Below are 18,095 nucleotides of genomic sequence, written 5' to 3' on the forward strand. Positions count from 1 at the left end.
TCCCAATTGTGATCACTACATCATTGGTGGTGGTGCCTTCAACTTCCACAGACCTAAACTATGAAATTCCCTCACTAAATTCTCTGCCTCTCTCTCTGTTTCTCCTCCTCTAAGACATAACTTCAATCCTATCTCTTTGACCAAAGTGTGATCCTATGTCACATTTTTGTTAATATTGATCTTGAAAGACACCTTAGACTCCTTATCACATTATGTAAATTAAATTTGTTGTTGCCAAAACCAGCCAGCACAGAACAACTTGGGCCAAACCAATAGCATGCACCAAGAGATGTGGGCTCAGTGTTTGGATGCTTCGCACATGGCACATCATCCTAAGCTAGCTCAGCATCATTTCTAAACCATAGCATGGGATAAGTCACAATACAGACGAGAGCTCTCCCTGGTAACCCCATTCTCAGAGATCCTTTCATATTTTTCCTTTCTCAAATATTTATGCCACAGCATATCCTTTTAAATGATATTTTGGTATCTGCCTCAATGTCTGCTGGTGATGTTGAACACTTTCTGTTCCCCCTTTCTGTCCCTCAGTAGCCACGGTGCCTTTTTCACAATTTGTAGAAGCATAAGTGAACCTCGTGTCGATAATTCACCCCAGTTGAGGCGTAGAAGCGCGGAGGTACCAGAGAATACCAGGATAGGCTCGCTAATGATAATGATTTCTGTAAGTGCATTCTGTAATGCGTTGATGTGGCTGACGAGGCAACAGAGAATTGCGATTCGGTGTGAAACCGGTGCCCACCACGATTTTGGCGTCAAAACCGATTCTCTGCCCAATCGCGTTTCCCGATTCCAGCATTCGCCAAGAGAGAATCCCGCCCCCAATGTTTTGGCCTCAACTACTTTCTATGGTAGTGAATTCCACAGGCTCACCACTCTCTGGGTAAAGAGATTTCTCCTCATCTCAGTCCGAGATGGTCTATGAGTTCTGACCCTGGTTCTGGACTCCCCCACCATTGGGAACATCCTTTCTGCATCTACCCTGTCTAGTCCTGTTAGAATTTTAGAAGCTTTTATGAGATCTCCCCTCACCCTTCTAAACTCCAGTGAATCCAATCCTAACCAACTCAATTTTTCTTCATATGTCTGTTCCACCCTCCCAGGAATCAGTCTGGTAAATCTTTGCTGCACTCCCTCGATAGCAAGAATATATTTTCTCAGATCAGGTGACCAAAACTGCACATAATATTTCAGGTTGGTCACACTAAGGCCCTGTATAATTGCAGCAAGACATCCCTGCACCTGTACTCGAATCCGTTTGTTCCAATTGACTTCTTTACTACCTGCTGCACCTGCATGCTTACTCAATGACTGGTGTACAAGGACACCCAGGTCTCACGATTGATGCAGGTAGGGCAATGGATGTTGTTTATATGGACCTCAGTAAGGCCCTTGACAAGGTCTCTCATTGCAGACTGGTACAGAAGGTGAAGTCACACAGGATCAGAGGTGAGCTGGCAAGATGGATACAGAACTGGCTAGGTCAAAGAAGGCAGGGAGTAGCAATGGAAGGGTGCTTTTCTGATTGGAGGGCTGTGACTAGTGGTGTTACACAGGGATCAGTGCTGGGACCTTTGCTGTTCATAGTATATATAAATGATTTGGAGGAAAATGTAAGTGGTCTGATTAGTAAGTTTGCGGACGACACAAAGGTTGGTGGAATTGCTGGTAGCGATGAGGATTGTCAGAGGATACAGCAGGATTTTGATCATTTGGAGACTTTGGCGGAGAGATGGCAGATGGAGTTTAATCCGGACAAATGTGAGGTAATGCATTTTGGAAGGTCTAATACAGGTAGGGAATATAGAGTGAATGGTAGAACCCTCAAGGGTATTGACAGTCAGAGGATGTGGAGGCTTTAGAGAGGGTGCAGAAGGGATTTACCAGGATGCAGCCTGGTATGGAGTGCATTAGCTATGAGGAGAGGTTGAATAAACTTGGTTTGTTCTCACTGGAACGTCGGAGGTTGAGGGGCGACTTGATAGAGGTCTACAAAATTATGAGGGGCATAGACAGAGTGGATAGTCAGAGGCTTTTTCCCAGGGTAGTGGGGTCATTTACTAGGGGGCATAGATGTGGAGATGCCGGCATGGGACTGGGGTGAGCACAGTAAGAAGTCTTACAACACCAGTTTAAAGTCCAGGTTTGTTTCAAATCACTAGCTTTTGGAGTGCAGCTCCTTCCTCAGGTGAATGAAGAGGTAGGTTCCAAAAACATACATATAGACAAAGTCAAAGATGTAAGACAATGCTTTGAATGTGAGCATTTGCAGGTAATTAAGTCTTTACAGATCCAGAGATAGGGGTAACCCCAGGTTAAAGAGATGTGAATTGTCTCAAGCCAGGACAGTTGGCAGGATTTTGCAAGCCCGGGCCAGATAGTGAGGGGTGAATGTAATGCGACATGAATCCAAGGTCCTGGTTGAGGCCGTACTCATGCGTGCGGAACTTGGCTATAAGTTTCTGCTCGGCGATTTTGCGTTGTCGCGCGCCCTGAAGGCCGCCCTGGAGAACACTTACCCGGAGATCAGAGGCTGAATGCCCTTGACTGCTGAAATGTTCCCTGACTGGAAGGGAACATTCCTGCCTGGCGATTATTGTGCGATGTCTGTTCATCCATTGTCGCAGCGTCTGCATGGTCTCGCCAATGTCCCACGCTTCGTGACATCCTTTCCTGCAGCATATGAGGTGGACAACATTGGCCGAGTCGCACGAGTATGCACTGCGTACCTGGTGGGTGGTATTCTCACGTGTAATGGAGGTACCCATGTCGATGATCTGGCACGTCTTGCAGAGATTGTCATGGCAGGGTTATGTGGTGTCATGGTCGCTGTTCTGAAGGCTGGGTAGTTTGCTGCAAACAATGGTTTGTTTGAGGTTGTGCGGTTGTTTGAAGGCAAGTAGTGGGGATGTGGGGATTACTTTGGCAAGATGTTCATCTTCATCAATGACATGGTGAAGGCTGCGAAGAAAATGTTGTAGTTTATCCGCTCCGGGAAAGTAGGGGGCATAGGTTTAAGTGCGAGGGGTAAGGTTTGGAGGAGATGTACGAGGCAAGTTTTTTACACAGAGGGTAGTAGGTCCCTGGAACCCGCTGCCGGAGGAGGTGGTGGAAGCAGGGACGATAGTGACGTTTAAAGGGCGCCTTGAGAAGTACATGAATAGGATGGGAACAGAGGGATACGGACCCCGGAAGTGTAGAAGATTTTAGTTTAGACGGGCAGCATGGTCGACGCAGGCTTGGAGGGCCGAAGGGCCTGTTCCTGTGCTGTACTTTTCTTTGTTCTTTGTTCATTGCTCATTCCCCTCTCTCAATCTATAGCCATTTCGGTAATATTCTTCCTTCTTGTTTTTGTTACCAAAGTGGATAACCTCACATTTAGTCACATTATTCAACTGAACCTCGTGAGATGTCGCAATGTGGATCTCGTCCTCACTGAGCATGATACAGATCATAATTTGACTAAATGATTCATTAGGCTCATTTAAATATGAATGAGCGAACAGCCTCCCCAGCGAGACCGCGCCATTATGTCGTTTTACATTGGTCCACACAAATGTGGACCAGGCGGAACAGCACCTGGGGGGAGGGGTCTCCCTGGCTATTAAACCCTGAGTGGTCGAGTACATGTCAGGATGATACCCTGGCATTCCCATTGGCACCACGGCACTGACAACCTGGTATCTTGGGTGGCACTGCCAAAGTTACAGTATGGCAGTGCCAAGGTACCCAGGTGCCAGGTTGCTGATGTCAGGGATCGGCCCGGGGGTGCCTAGCCCTTAAGAGGTGGGATGAGGGTTGGGCTTCATGGACCCCGGAAGAGATACGTTGGCTGTAGTGGGGTGGGTCAAAGAAGGTACAGTGGGGTGGCTGACGGGATTTGAAAGATCGGGGCGTTAGTGCAGGGACTTATGTAAGTCCAGCCTCAGCACGGCATTCCTCGCCGTGGCCAAAATAACTCAGCAAAGTACCACTAAATAGCACAATGTTTCTCGACGCTACACGTGCCGATAAACGCCCTCTAAACGCACCCAAAACGGGAATCTATTTTTCTCCCATTGAATCGGGTCCATAAAATATTGTTAATGGGGTCAAGTTTATTCCCATTATAGATACCAGGATGATTCACATGAAGCTAAGAAGCAGAAATAAACTATTGGGAGGCTTGGTGGGGTGGGGGTGGGGAGTTGGGGTGGGGGGGGACGATGATAGATGATGACAGTAAACTGCTGCATTTAGTCCTTTTATCATTCTTTGAAGATTTGAACAGCCATTCTCCAATGTTTAGAATTATACAAATTCTTAAGGAGCCAGTTAAACGTTTATAGTAATTGACACTGAGACCTCTAATAGCAATGCTGACTAAGTTGTTCTGGCTGGCGTCACTTACAAGCTGTTTTTAACACTGGAATAATTCTGGCCTGATATCTGATGCTCGTTCCAGCCCGAAAACACTTACTTCATAAAATTTATAAATGAATGCTTAATAACCTTAATCCAATCTCACCACATTGGTGTTGCTCTCCAGGATCTAACTAGCTAAACACTATGCATTGGTTGGGTTGAGTTGTCAGGCCCCTGCCTTGTTTGTGAGCCTATCTCTGTACTCAGTCTTGAGCCTATAAATCGAGGCTGATGCTCTAGTGCATTGGTGAGAGAGAGCTGCATGGTCAAAGGCACTGTTATTTGAGTTACATCCAATCAAAACCCATCTCAATTCGACTGGAGATTAAGTATTTTCCGGCATTAGTTGAAGAGTTGAAGTGAGGTGACCAACATTCATCCTTTAACAAAAACCAGAGTGATGGGATGTTCACTTAATTCACTGTTAAAGTCGCATCCTTGTGTGTACAATTAACATCTATTTTTCCGACACGTACATGATGACTCTGTTTGAAAAGTATTTAATTGGTTATAAGATTGTTCGAGCCTGCAAAGGAGATAATATGCTATATAAATGGAAATTTGCTTTTTCCAACTGTTAATTTATACTTATTTTGATATTTTGTTCTCAATCACTTGGCACCAGCCTTATCCCATTGTTATGATCTTGTTAGGGACAAGTAACACTTTATTTAAAGAAGACAAAGTTTGAAATCCCAGCAGGAGAATAAAGCTGCAAAATGCAATGGTTTTAAACAAACAAATTAAACTTTACTGTACAAAGTCAGAATTGGCAACATGTATCTTAGAAGCTAAAATTAAGAACTAACATGACATTAGTAGAATTGCCAGGATAACATGTGTTGAACACACCACTGTACATTAAGTAGCCGATGCGATCAAGGTAGATTCTACGGTTTCTGAGCAAACCTCCCAGGTGTCAGTGACCGTTGTGCATCACAATATATCAGGCGCGATTCTCCCAATTGGCTCCCACCAGCGGGAAAAGCAGAATGATTCCCGCTGGTGCTCGGAACAACCTCAACATGTCATTTGATGGCACTTAGAAATCAGCTCAGTCGGGTTTTCAGTGCCATTCGATGGCACACCGGGGTGCTCACTGGAACTAAGAGGGTCGGAACCTAATCTCTCTGTCAGGTCCTGCACCTCAGAGACTGCAGCACCATTCCTAAAGGGTGCCCTCATCTCAAAGTGCTGCTGCAGTCTCCCCCCCACCCCATATTGCCGGAACGACAACCCCGCCCCCACCCTAGTTATTGGCAAGCCCCTCCCTCATTCAGTACCCCCAGTCCCCCTCTTCAAACTCCCTGATTCCTGCCTTATCCCCTCATTCCCCCACTAGGCCCCGCCCCTTGACAATGCCAACCTGGCAAGTTGCAGTCCAACTGGTGGCAAGGGGGTATGTGCCCTCCCTATAATTGCCTACAGATTGCCAAGGAAGGTCCTTAATGGGAGATGTGGGTCAACGGGACTTGTGCTGCGCTGGAGGGACTCAGAGCTGGGGTCTTTACTGGGATGAGGCTCGTTTAGCTACTCTACCCATCTTCAGCCTTTAAACCCTTTAAACAGACAGTCAGTAGCTATCAATTAAAGTTATCTTATAATGAAGTAAAAGTTTTCCCATCTGTTCACCTAAACCCTTTGAGAAGTCTGCCAGTATGCCAAGTTTAAGATCTGTAAGACAAAGGTAAAAGTTATCCCTTTAATGTGGCGGATGATAGAAAAGAGTTCATGTTCCCCACAGCTTAAGTTAGAATTAGAATTTTAATTGTTTAATAGACCACACTGATTGTTTGATAGACAGCACGCACACACATATATATATATATATATACAGCTGACATTGGAATTGGAGGATAAGTGATAGTAGAACACTATAAAATTGAAGTTGATGATGTCAAGACTTGCTTTTGAGTTCTTATTAAAGAGATACTATTGGAGATTAACAATGATAGCAGAGGATGGTTCCTGCTGATAGGTAAAAAGGATTGCATACTAAGCTTTCTTTGAATGATAGACTATTCTGAATTCTAACCTAAAAGAGTGATTTCGATAAACTAGGAAAACAAACGTCTGAATCTAAGAGTTGGGGTATGACTATCCACCATTGTTTGATGAGTGTCAACCCTATGACTAATGGAAGAATGACGTTACCATTTGGACATGGGTTTATGTCCTTGCCCAAGAAAAAATGAATGGCCTTGGTATTTTTATTCCCATACAAAAGCAAAATAAGATGCAAGGTATTTGGATCAGTTGGACACAGATGAAGGTTTGGATACATCATTAACTTTCATGGATATAATTCACCAAAAGGATGACTTTTTAAGTGCTTATGAGGCCGGGCAGATTTTGACAGATTTGCAAAGTCAGAGGATACCTCCATAACAGAGTATATCATCAAATTCAGCAGAAATCCCTCAGCCAATACTGGCATTTAAATTATTGGACTGTGCTAAACTTATGGCAGTTAAATTTGCAGAAAGACAAACCCTATTAGAACAAATGTCAGAGGCTCTAAAAAGGCAAACATTCCTTCGCGGCAACATTCATGACACAAATAGGCCGATAGGTGATATGACAGACTTTGGAAGAGACAATGTTAACCGGACGGCAAGGTGGTGTAGAAACAGGCTGCAAGTGTCAATATGGAAGAAGATTAATAACTACAAATAATGAGGAAAGAATCACCTTTAACAATAATGGCACGAGAAATGAATTGGGATATTTCAACAGAAAATGAATTCCAGAAAAGTCCAGGGTGGGTCAATTGTTGTTATTAGGTGTGATTCAAAATTCTATTGTGTAATAAACTGTCCAAAGAGATATGATGGGGTATTTGAAACCAAGCATCAGACAGAAAACTCTGAAGAAGAAGAGGACGAAGCAGAAGAGGAGTGATATATTGATCAAAGCAAAGGCATTGTCATAGTAATGAGGAGTTTCAGTCCAGTGATGAATGAGCTGATCCGAGTCCTTCAATTGTGCTGTATTAGACAGCAATGTACATCTACAGTATCTGGAATAGACTTGTTGAAATGTTACCTGGATTCTTTTAAGTGACAAGGAACAAGGTATTTTTTTGTAAATTTAGTGTACCAAATTCATTTTTTCCAATTGAGGGGCAATTTAGCATGGCCAATCCACCTTCCCTGTACATAATTGGGTTGTGGGGGCCTAACCCACACAAACACAGGAAGAATGTGTAAACTCCACACGGACAGTGACCCAGAGCTGGGATTGAACTTGGTACCTCGGTGCTATGAGGCAGCAGTGCTACCACTGCTCCATCGTGCTGCCCTTGATTGGAACAAGGTTAAGGAATTTGGAAGTTCCATGACTTTCAGATTTGGGGATGATAATACCAATGAAAAGAGTAATGATTCCTTGTAAAATCACCTGAAGGAATAATTGATTTAGCACAGATGTTGTATCCGGTGAGATAACTTTACTATTGAGCTGACCCCCTACACCATGAACCTTTATGCAATAACCTTTTACGTAGCACCTTATTAATTATTTTTTGGAGATCTAAATATAGTGCATCTACTGGTTCCCCTTTATCCATAGCATATGTGCCTCCCTCAAAGAATGCCAATAAATTGGTTAAACATGATTTTCCTTTCACAAAAACATGTTGACCCTGCCTGATCGCTTTGAATTTTCCCAAGTGCCCTGCTGGAGCATCTTTAACATTGGCTTTTGATGTTTTCACTATGAAAATGTTCAACTAATTGGCATATTGTTTTCTACTTTCTGTCTTCCTCCCTTTTTGAATAAAGGAGTTACGTTTTCTATCTTCCAATCTAATGGAATCTTCCCGAATGTTGGGAATTTTGGAAAATTTTAATCAGTGCATCAACTATCTCATTAGCCACTTCTTTCAAGACCTTGGGGTGAAGTCCATCAGGACCCAGGGATTTATCATCTCGCAGACCCAATGCTTTTCTCAATGTTACTTTGCTGATAATTGTAATATTCCTGAGCTCCACCTTCCCATTTACTGATTTACAGCTATTTCTGGGATATTACAGGTGTCTACCACGGTGAAGATAGATTCAAAATATCTGTTTAATTATCCACCATTGATTATTTCTATTACCAGTTCACCAGATGCCTTTTCTATAGACCACTGCTCACCTTGTAGTTCCTTTCTTATTTAAATATTGATGCAAACTCTAACTGTCCACCTTGATATTGCTGGTTAGCTTTATCTCCAATCTACTTTTTCCTTCCTTATCAATCTTTCTGTCATTCTTTGACGTTCTTTATATTCTTTCCAATTTTTTGACCTAGCACATGTTTTTGTGAAAATGTGTGTTTTTTTCTTTGCGCACTGTTTAACTTTTTTAGTTAACCACAGATGATGGTCTCTTCCCTTGGAATTATTTGTTCTTAGAAGAGTAATTGGAAAAAATGAACTTAGGTCATCCCTCTCTAATGTGCTAGTGCCATCATTAATTAACAGAGCCACTCCACTACCTGTTCTGAACTTTCTGTTCTTTCTAAATGTTACACACTCTTCAATATTCAGGTCACAATCTATCATCCTGCAGCTGAGTCTCTACAATGGCTATCAATCATACTTATTCTTTTCTATTTGTACCATCAGTTCATCTATCTTGTTTTGAATGCTACCTGCATTCAGATGCAGAGCTTTAAGTTTTAGGCTTTTATTGTTTTTGTAGCTTCCAACCTTATCTGACAATCAAAGACTGTGAAATGTAAATAATCTTTATTATCACAAGTAGGCTTACATTAACTCTGCAATGAAGTTACTGTGAAAAGCCCCTAGTCGCCGCATTGTGGTGCCTGTTCGGGTACACAGAGGGAGAATTCAGAATTCTCAGCTGGTACGGGAATTGAACCCGCGCTGCTGGCTTTGTTCTGCATCACAAACCAGCTGTCTAGCCTCCTGAGCTAAACCAGCCCTGCTCGCTGAGCTAAACCAACCGTGAATTTGATGAACGCTAGTCTTTCCTTGTCAAAAAAAAACTTTTCAGAAATTTAATTCAATGGTTAACAGAGGTTGGAAGACCAAAAACCAGCTGGAAAAAAAAAAAAACCCTACTGGATTTCCTAAATCTCTGACACATATATTGGGGCTTTTCATCAAACAAATGATAATTGTCTGCCATCATCGCCAGAATCATCAAGAAAGGAGAAAAAGCAGACTGTGGGAACTACTGAGGAATCTTCATACTCTCGATCACCAGGACGATCATCACCCAAATCCTCACTAGACAGGTTCTCAAGGTCTCTGAAGAAATCCTTTCAGAAAGCCATTTAGACCTCCAACCAAACTATGGAACAATAGACATGAGTTTCACTGCTCAACAATTTCAAGAGTAATGCCAGGAGCAGCATCAACTACTGTAAATGGCCTTCATTGATCTGACCAAGGTTTTTGACTCAATCAGTTGGGGCCTCACGGTAGCATGGTGGTTAGCATCAATGCTTCACAGCTCCAGGGTCCCAGGTTCGATTCCCGGCTGGGTCACTGTCTGTGTGGAGTCTGCACGTCCTCCCCGTGTGTGCGTGGGTTTCCTCCGGGTGCTCCGGTTTCCTCCCACAGTCCAAAGATGTGCGGGTTAGGTGGATTGGCCATGCTAAATTGCCCGTAGTGTAAGGTTAATGGGGGGATTGTTGGGTTACAGGTATACGGGTTACGTGGGTTTAAGTAGGGTGATCATTGCTCGGCACAACATCGAGGGCCGAAGGGCCTGTTCTGTGCTGTACTGTTCTATGTTCTATGTTCTATGTGCTGTGGAAGACATTGTCAAATGGTGGCTGTGCAGAGAAATTCATCAACATCCTCTGACTCCTCCTCAACAAGGTGTTGGTGACAGTCCTCACTAGCAGAAATAAGACAGAAACATTCAACGTCAAGACTGTAATCAAGCAGGGATGTGTTTTTGTCCCTACTCTTTTCTTCATCTTCATCACCAAGATCCTTCACTTTGTCAAGGACAAGCTGCCCAGTGGAATGGACATCGTTTATCAGATGGATAGAAAAAATAACCCGAAAAAAGAAAACAATGCTGACATCGCTTGTGGAACTTCAGTGTGTGGATGAAAAGGCCTCCTCCGTTCTCTCAGAAGAAAGGGCAGCACGGTAGCATAGTGGTTAGCAGAAATGCTTCACAGCTCCAGGGTCCCAGGTTCAATTCCCGGCTGGGTCACTGTCTGTGCGGAGTCTGCACGTCCTCCCCGTGTGTGCGTGGGTTTCCTCCGGGTGTTCCGGTTTCCTCCCACAGTCCAAAGATGTGCGGGTTAGGTGGATTGGCCATGCTAAATTGCCCGTAGTGTCCTAAAAAGTAAGATTAAAGGGGGGGTTGTTGGGTTACGAGTATAGGGTGGATACGTGGGTTTGAGTAGGGTGATCATTGCTCGGCACAACATCGAGGGCCGAAGGGCCTGTTCTGTGCTGCACTGTTCTATGTTCTATGTTCTAAAGAGCATCTCCAAACCATGCTTGACACCTTCGTATAAGCATACCAAAGAATTAGTCTCAGCCTCAACCTAAAGGAGACTGAAGATATTTACCAACCCTCACAATGGCAAGTTAAGTTCCAGTCTCAGACTGTCAAGCGGGCTATGAAAAATATGACTGCCGGGAGACATGGCTTGCTTGTTTCTTCTTTAGCTGTCCGACGAACACCCATGCCACCACTGGGCTTGCAATGGCAGAGTTACTAAGGGAACGACAGCTCGGAACGTGCCTCAGCCTTGTTTTTCCTGATGTCAGTGCGCGGATCTGCCAATGACAGGAACGCTCCAGGATGGACTCGCAACTGCGCATGCAGCTGTGAGCCTGTCTATCTTCGGAATATCGACATCAGAGCTGCATGGATCGCTGCCGTGCTCCTCCGGACAACAGGTCTGGTCTCTGACTCAGTCCAGATGCAAGGGGATGAAGCAAGCCGCCACCTGGACCACATCTGGGGCCGCACATAGTAACCAGGGGGACAGGTTCGGGGTGCCCTGACTCGGGTCCGTGCGCAATCCCCCTCGCCACCCAGGGGGCCCTCTGAGGCACCGCCGAGATCAGAGCACCGCTCGCCGTCACCACCGTCTGCCGGGCACTGGGAGGCTGAAGTGCCTGATGCATCCTCAGAGCCATCCAACAATGATGACGACAATGACTCCAACATGGACACCGGCTTGCTCGATGACAGCATCCAGGCACCTTCGGTGCCAACACGTTTACCGGCCGCGACACTCCCACCTCGACGATCTACATGGAAACAGCAGTCGCTGGTATGCTACACACCTTCCAAGTCGGCCTTACCACTGTCGGACCCACCATCTGCTCCCCAAGCAGACAAGGAAACCTCTACCTCCACCTGAGGCTGCAGACGTTACTCCAGACTTAGGGGGGAGGGATGTTATAACCCCCCATGGCCAAGCACTATGTTTAATCCGATTCCACTGCTACACCATGGAATATGAACTCCCCCGGTAATTGAGGGGGTGGAACCTCCCTCCAGACTGGGAGCTGTTTCACAGTATATAAACCCCAGCCTGAGTGTAGGTCGGGACGGGTGTTCCTTAGGCTGAGGAGTTGTAGTACTTGTGGTTGTTGTGTAAAATATAAATAAACATTGTTCTTATACAGCCTACCGTGCATTCCATGAAGTCTGTTCCTTTGGCCATTATAATTAACACACCAGTTTCTGTTTGAGTTGCAGCCCACGTTGAATGATGCACCAAATTGTGAGTCCATGACAACAGGACAAATCTGACAGAACGGCTCTCCAGTGGAATTATCTCTGCCATTATGATTCTGAGTCTTTAGGTCGAGAAACATTCATACCCATTATATGGCATTAGCAATGGACAAGAAACAGATAAAAATTAATGAATAAACTTCAGCCAAAGTGAGGGTGGGAGAAGTTCTGAGGAGATTCCTGGTCATTATATTTCTATTAAAACCATTTTCATATTTGGAACATCATTGCAGTTGAAATTGCATTGCATTGCATTGCAGTCCAGTACCAGCCTCCTCGAACAGGCGCCGGAATGTGGCAACTAGGGGCTTTTCACAGTAACTTCATTGAAGCCTACTCGTGACAATAAGCGATTTTCATTTCATTTCATTTTCGAAAGTACGAATTGCACATTTTCACCTACAGGGCCAATTGGCCATTTGTGCATTTTCAAGAAAATAAATGATGTACTTCCAGTCTGACCTGAGGAAAGTCCCTCTTTCAAAATAAAGAATGGTAAAACACTCCAAGTGGATAACATCTGATGTTTGAAATGAAGCTGATGTTTACTTAGTCCTGGAGGAGGACAGCTGTGTGTCAGGAACAAGTCACTGTTTGAACTCTTCTGCCCTGCGACATTCTTAAAATGCTGCTTCAAACTCAATTGCATTTTTACAGCCACTACGTGGAGCTTTTAGCATTTATTTCTGGCAATCAGTAGCCCGAACTAAAACTGGTTGTTACCATGCTTCATGTTTTTGAAAGGACTACGTACGATGACCACAGTGAGACAAAATGATATACAATCAGCGTTCAAATGGATACAAACAAGCCAAAATGAACAGATAGGCATTTAAACAGTAGAGCCTTTTGACCTCGATTCCTCATTTTTAGGATTCCTCCGGTGAACTTTTCTTAATTTAAAAAATAATAATTTGTTCTTTGATGATAACAAGTAAATGCATTACATCAATGATATTCAGGAAATGTTTCCCTGAAGTATTACCTCAAGAAATGCAATGGAGACGTCAACGTCTGGGAGACCGTTACTCAGAAGAGACCTGCTTGGAGGAAGTTCCTGATGGAAGAGACACAATTCTTTGAGGCCAGGAAAAGAAGGCCGAGAAAGGAATACCAGCAATCGAGAGTCCAAGGACCGATCCCACCTCCTGGAAACACCTGCCAAGTGTGCGGTTGAAGATGCGGCTCTACGATCAGGCTCATGAGCCATGCAAGGATGCACAGAACCCATGTCCAGTGACATGGAGTGTCTTAGATGGACAATCGTACTTGTTAGTGAATGATCACCGAAGAAAGACAGGAAAAGTACCAATCCATCAGTCCACATGACCATGAGATATAGGAGCAGAATTAGGCCATTCGATCATGGCTCATCCCCATTCTCCTGCCTTCTCCCCATAACCCCTGATCCCCTTATTAATCAAGAAGTCCCTCGCTCTCAGCACTGAAAGGGAGCATGGACTGGAAACACGACCAGAACACTTGTGGCATGAATTTTTGTAAAAACAAAAGCGTTCCGCGCCTGAGCCCTGATTCCAGAAGTCCTGCTTCAAACCCCAGCACCCACCCACCATTTCACCTGGATTGGGGGGACGTGGTGGGGAACTGGGGGAGGTTATATTGGCAAGGATGTGGTTCCAGGGGGCAGTTGCTCACTTAAAGGTGCCATCTGTGTGATGCAATTATCTTCACCCAGGTTTTGAAACTGGACTCATGGTGTAGACATTTGAAGAGAAGGGCTGAAATGCTCTGTCCGTTCCCACTGACAGGATACTCCGGTCCCGCTGACAGAGACCCCTCGCTGCGGATAGTGCGAACAACCTGAAAAGCGATTGACAGCGGCGGAACTGGAAGATACTGTTGTAGCGGCCAATGGGGGGGGGGGGGGGGGGGGCTGCCTTCACCACTGCAAAATACACCATGGGCGGGGGGGCAGAAAATTCTATCCAAGGCCGCAACAGAGCTCTCTGAAAAGGTCAGGAAACCTTTTAGGGAACTAAGGTACACATTTACACAGGTTCAAAACATTTAATTTAGTGCCACAGAACTTCCACAAATTCTAGCATAGGTGTGTGGCTGACACCCAAGGGAGATGGAGGGTTGTACCTATGGCATTGAAAGGTAGGTGCATTTGCCCCTCATGATGACTCAGGGACCCAGAGGGCGAATGTGAGAGAAGGAGGGAAGAGTACACATCATGACAAAAGAAGCTGCCAAATGGCGATGGCACCTTTGCGCATTCCTGTCATAGAGGAGCATGAGGGTGACCAATATGAGGCCAGAGGGAAGGGACCAGATCAAGAGTTAGAGGGAGCACAGCACTAACCTGGAAGGAAGAGGACAACTAGGTTTTAGCCTGAGGCAAGAGTCCACCAACTACAGAGGTCCTATCACAATATGATAACAGCTAAAGGCGGCTCAAGTCAAGCTGTCATCTACATAGATGCCATTGTCCAGCAGGATCCCGAACCACAATCTGCCCATGCTCATGCCCTTTGATTATCTTCCACACATCACCAGCATCCAGTTTCCGGAGTGTGTGTCATCTGCAACAGGCAGTGCTAACAGAATCCTCTACCACCTGGAAGACAAAGGCTTCCAATGTCAGGGAGACCACGCAGGCACGCTTCCCTGGAGTATACAGGGCATCTTGACATACGGAATAATGACTTAAACAACTGTGTACTTCTCACTTACAGATGAGTGGCTTCAACACAGCACTCATACTTGAAGTGTCCCAATTGCAAGATTTCTCTGGCCATTAGGATTCCCTTTTACCGCTGGTAGCGTACCCTAGCCCATGGGTTTCCTTGCGGCATGGTCTGGCTTCAATGGGAAATCCCATCGACAAACGGTGGGAAGAGAGAATCCCGCCGCCAGTGAACGATGCGCTGCTGAGAAACACGTGGCTGGGGTGCCGGAGAATCTAACCCCATCTGATCTTTGAGTCCGATCATTGATCCTCCCTTAAAGACAATCATAGAGGAACAAGACTGTAAGGTGCATCTCAATTTGGTGTACTACTACCTGATGTGAAGGTTTGGAGCAGGAATAGCTTTTGACTATTGGTCTTGCATGGGCTTGTTGCTGATGGCATCAATGGGAGATAGACTTTGACATGCAGTCTTCAGAACCATCTACATTTTGTCAACATTAGTACAGAAAAGCAGACTAGAACATTTTTCACTACAGTGACATGCATTACAAAGGTGCTCATTTGTGATGTGAACAAAATTATAGGTGGCGAATCACCAGCCGCCTTGCACCCACCGCCAATCATGTTATGTCTGGGGAATTCTAGGAGAGACCCGCACGGTTGGGGCAATACGGTAGCACAATGGTTAGTACAGTTGCTTCACAGCTCCAGGGTCCTAGGTTCGATTCCCGGCTTGGGTCACTGTATGTGTGGAGTCTGCACCTTCTCTCCGTGTTTGCGTGGGTTTCCTCCTGGTGCTCCGGTTTCCTCCCACAGTCCAAAGATGTGCAGGTTAGGTGGATTGGCCATTCTATATTGCCCTTCGTGTCCAAAAAGGTTTGGGGTTACTGAGTTATGGGGATAGGATGGAGGCGTCGGCTTAGGTAGGGTGCTGTTTCCAAGTGCCAGTGCAGACTCAATGGGCCGAATGGCCTCCTTCTGCACTGTAAATTCTATGATTCCATGAAATGGATTTGAGTCAGGCACCGAACAGTTTCCGATGCTCCCGGCCCGCTCCAGCTGGAATTATCAGTTCACACCCTCGCTGCGCGTGAACCAGATTACCATATTAAATCCTGATTTAAATATGCAGGATTTCTTTTAAGCTGGATTCTCCCGGCTCCTGCAATTTTCCCACCACTGGCGCAGCATGAAGCTGGCTCGAATTAACTACTGGTCTCCCCAAACTGAGTGTGGTTAGATAGCGGTGGAGAAATTGCCAATGGAGCAGAAGAGGAACACCCAGCCAAACCCTCCTGAAATTACCCTTAGGGCGTGATCGAATAGCCACACTGTGCTGGAAAAGCTGCTCACTGCGGTGCATCATGGCAGGTAGGAGCAGGGGCACCCTGCTCCTGGGATCTACATGGCTCCGAACGCCTCGCGAGATCTAATGAGACATTGTGGGCTGGATCATTTTTTGGCAAATCCGCATATTAGAGTGAGACAGCTGGTCTTACTGTGGCATGCAATGTCCCGAAGCACCCGGGGTGTTGGGATCTATGTCCTTTGCCTTGGAGACCTCGGGCAAGCGCTGTTCAGTACTGGTCTCCATAAACTGGGATCAGACGGAACAGAACTCGTGGAGGACTCCCAGGGGATCAGAGGCCCCGAGGTCTGTGCCCTATGGGCAATGTGGTACCCTGGCAATTCTGGTACCACCTGGATGCCTAGGCAGTGCCAGCCTGGCACCCTGGCAGTGCCACCTGGGTGCCAACATGGCTTTTCCAAGGTGCTCAGGTGGCACTGCCAGCAGACAGGGGCACTACCAGGGTACCAGGTTGGCACTGCCAGGGTGCCAAGCTGGCATTTTTCGCATGGTGGCGATCGGGCTTGGTGTTTCCTGTGAGGGGATGCAGGGGGGCCCAAGGACGCATCATAGTAAGTTGGGGCTCGGAGGGAATGTTGGGGGTCATGTCGTGATTTCTTGCTACACAAGGAGACCCGGCGTGGGGACCTCCTCGATGCAGAAAATGGGACGATGTGCGGCGTCACCCAGATGTTCCCCGCTGAAGGCCCCAATCTAACCCGAGTGATATTTAATAGCGTTGTGTTTCTCGGCGCTCCGAGCATCGGCAAACACTCAGCTGAACACGCCCGCTATGGGACTTTGTTCCTATTGAGTTAAATTATACCCTTAGAAACTTTCCGTTAATTTGCGCCCAGAGTCTTTCAGATTAATTTGGAGTCTTCTTGACTTTATTCAGTTTGACAATGCCAAATGCAAACAGGACTCTCTGTGTTAAATATATTGGTATAAATATTCTGATTACTGCTGCCCAAGTTCAGCTGGTTCACCTAAAGATAGCTGAACTAAAAACAGAAAATACTGGAAATGCTCAGCAGCTTTGGCAATGTCTGCAAAGAGAGAAATAATAATAATCTTTATTATTGTCACAAGTAGGGTTACATTAACACTGTAATTAAGTTACTGTAGGCTATGTTAATTATTAAGAAGATTGGAGATTTTGGGATATTTGGCCACTTTTCCTCAACAGCATTTTTCAATCCAGTTGTCAAGGGATTCAGGTCATCATCTCGGCGAGGGAATGCTGGACATAATGATTTCTGTTTGAGTATACTGGAAGATAGTTTCTAGGGATCCACAGCCATTGGTGGGGATGGCTCATAAGGTGTCCACACCGAGATAGGGATTAAGAATCCAGCCCTGAATTCCATTCTGCATAGGAGACAAGAGAACACACCGACTGGTATGAAACTGGTGAAACTGAAAGCATTGCAAATGCAAATCACCTCTTAATACTCAGTAGTCTTCAAGAGACGTGCCAAGTCAAATTGTTATCTCTTACAGAGTGACAAAAGTCCTAATTTCTCAAATCTGTCAAGTGACTCCTTCAACCAAGGGATTCTATGCTGCACCTTTCCATTGGTTCTGGTCTAAAAATTTAATGAGCGTACCATGTGTTTTTCAAATCAGGGTAAACACATGTCAATTTAGTAGTAGGACCCAATTTAGTCCACTCCCTAATCTGTGCAGGAATGTGGTTTACTGTTAAAATTCACAGGCTCATGGTAAGCCACCTGCATGTGTGAACACCTGTTGAAGGCCCCCTGACTGAAATGAGTATAGGATGAGCAGAGAAGTCTTTCAACCTGCCCAGGTCAGATTCTTTGAACTGGATACCGCATCCTTCAAGAAGTGGTGGAATTTTAAAATATTTTTTAATTTTTTAAATTGAACTTCTCCTTCCTTCATCATCATACATTTTACTGTGAATCTCCTCTGT

General features: G+C 45.3%; 1 protein-coding gene across 1 annotated transcript in view; it reads left to right on the plus strand.

The window, feature by feature from the left end:
• col22a1 (collagen, type XXII, alpha 1) overlaps window positions 1-18,095 on the plus strand; it is a 375,895-nt gene that overhangs the window by 173,326 nt on the left and 184,474 nt on the right. The gene's annotated exons all lie outside the window — the stretch shown is intronic.

The sequence above is a fragment of the Scyliorhinus canicula genome, chromosome 10, assembly GCF_902713615.1.
Source record: "Scyliorhinus canicula chromosome 10, sScyCan1.1, whole genome shotgun sequence".
NCBI lineage: Eukaryota > Metazoa > Chordata > Chondrichthyes > Carcharhiniformes > Scyliorhinidae > Scyliorhinus > Scyliorhinus canicula.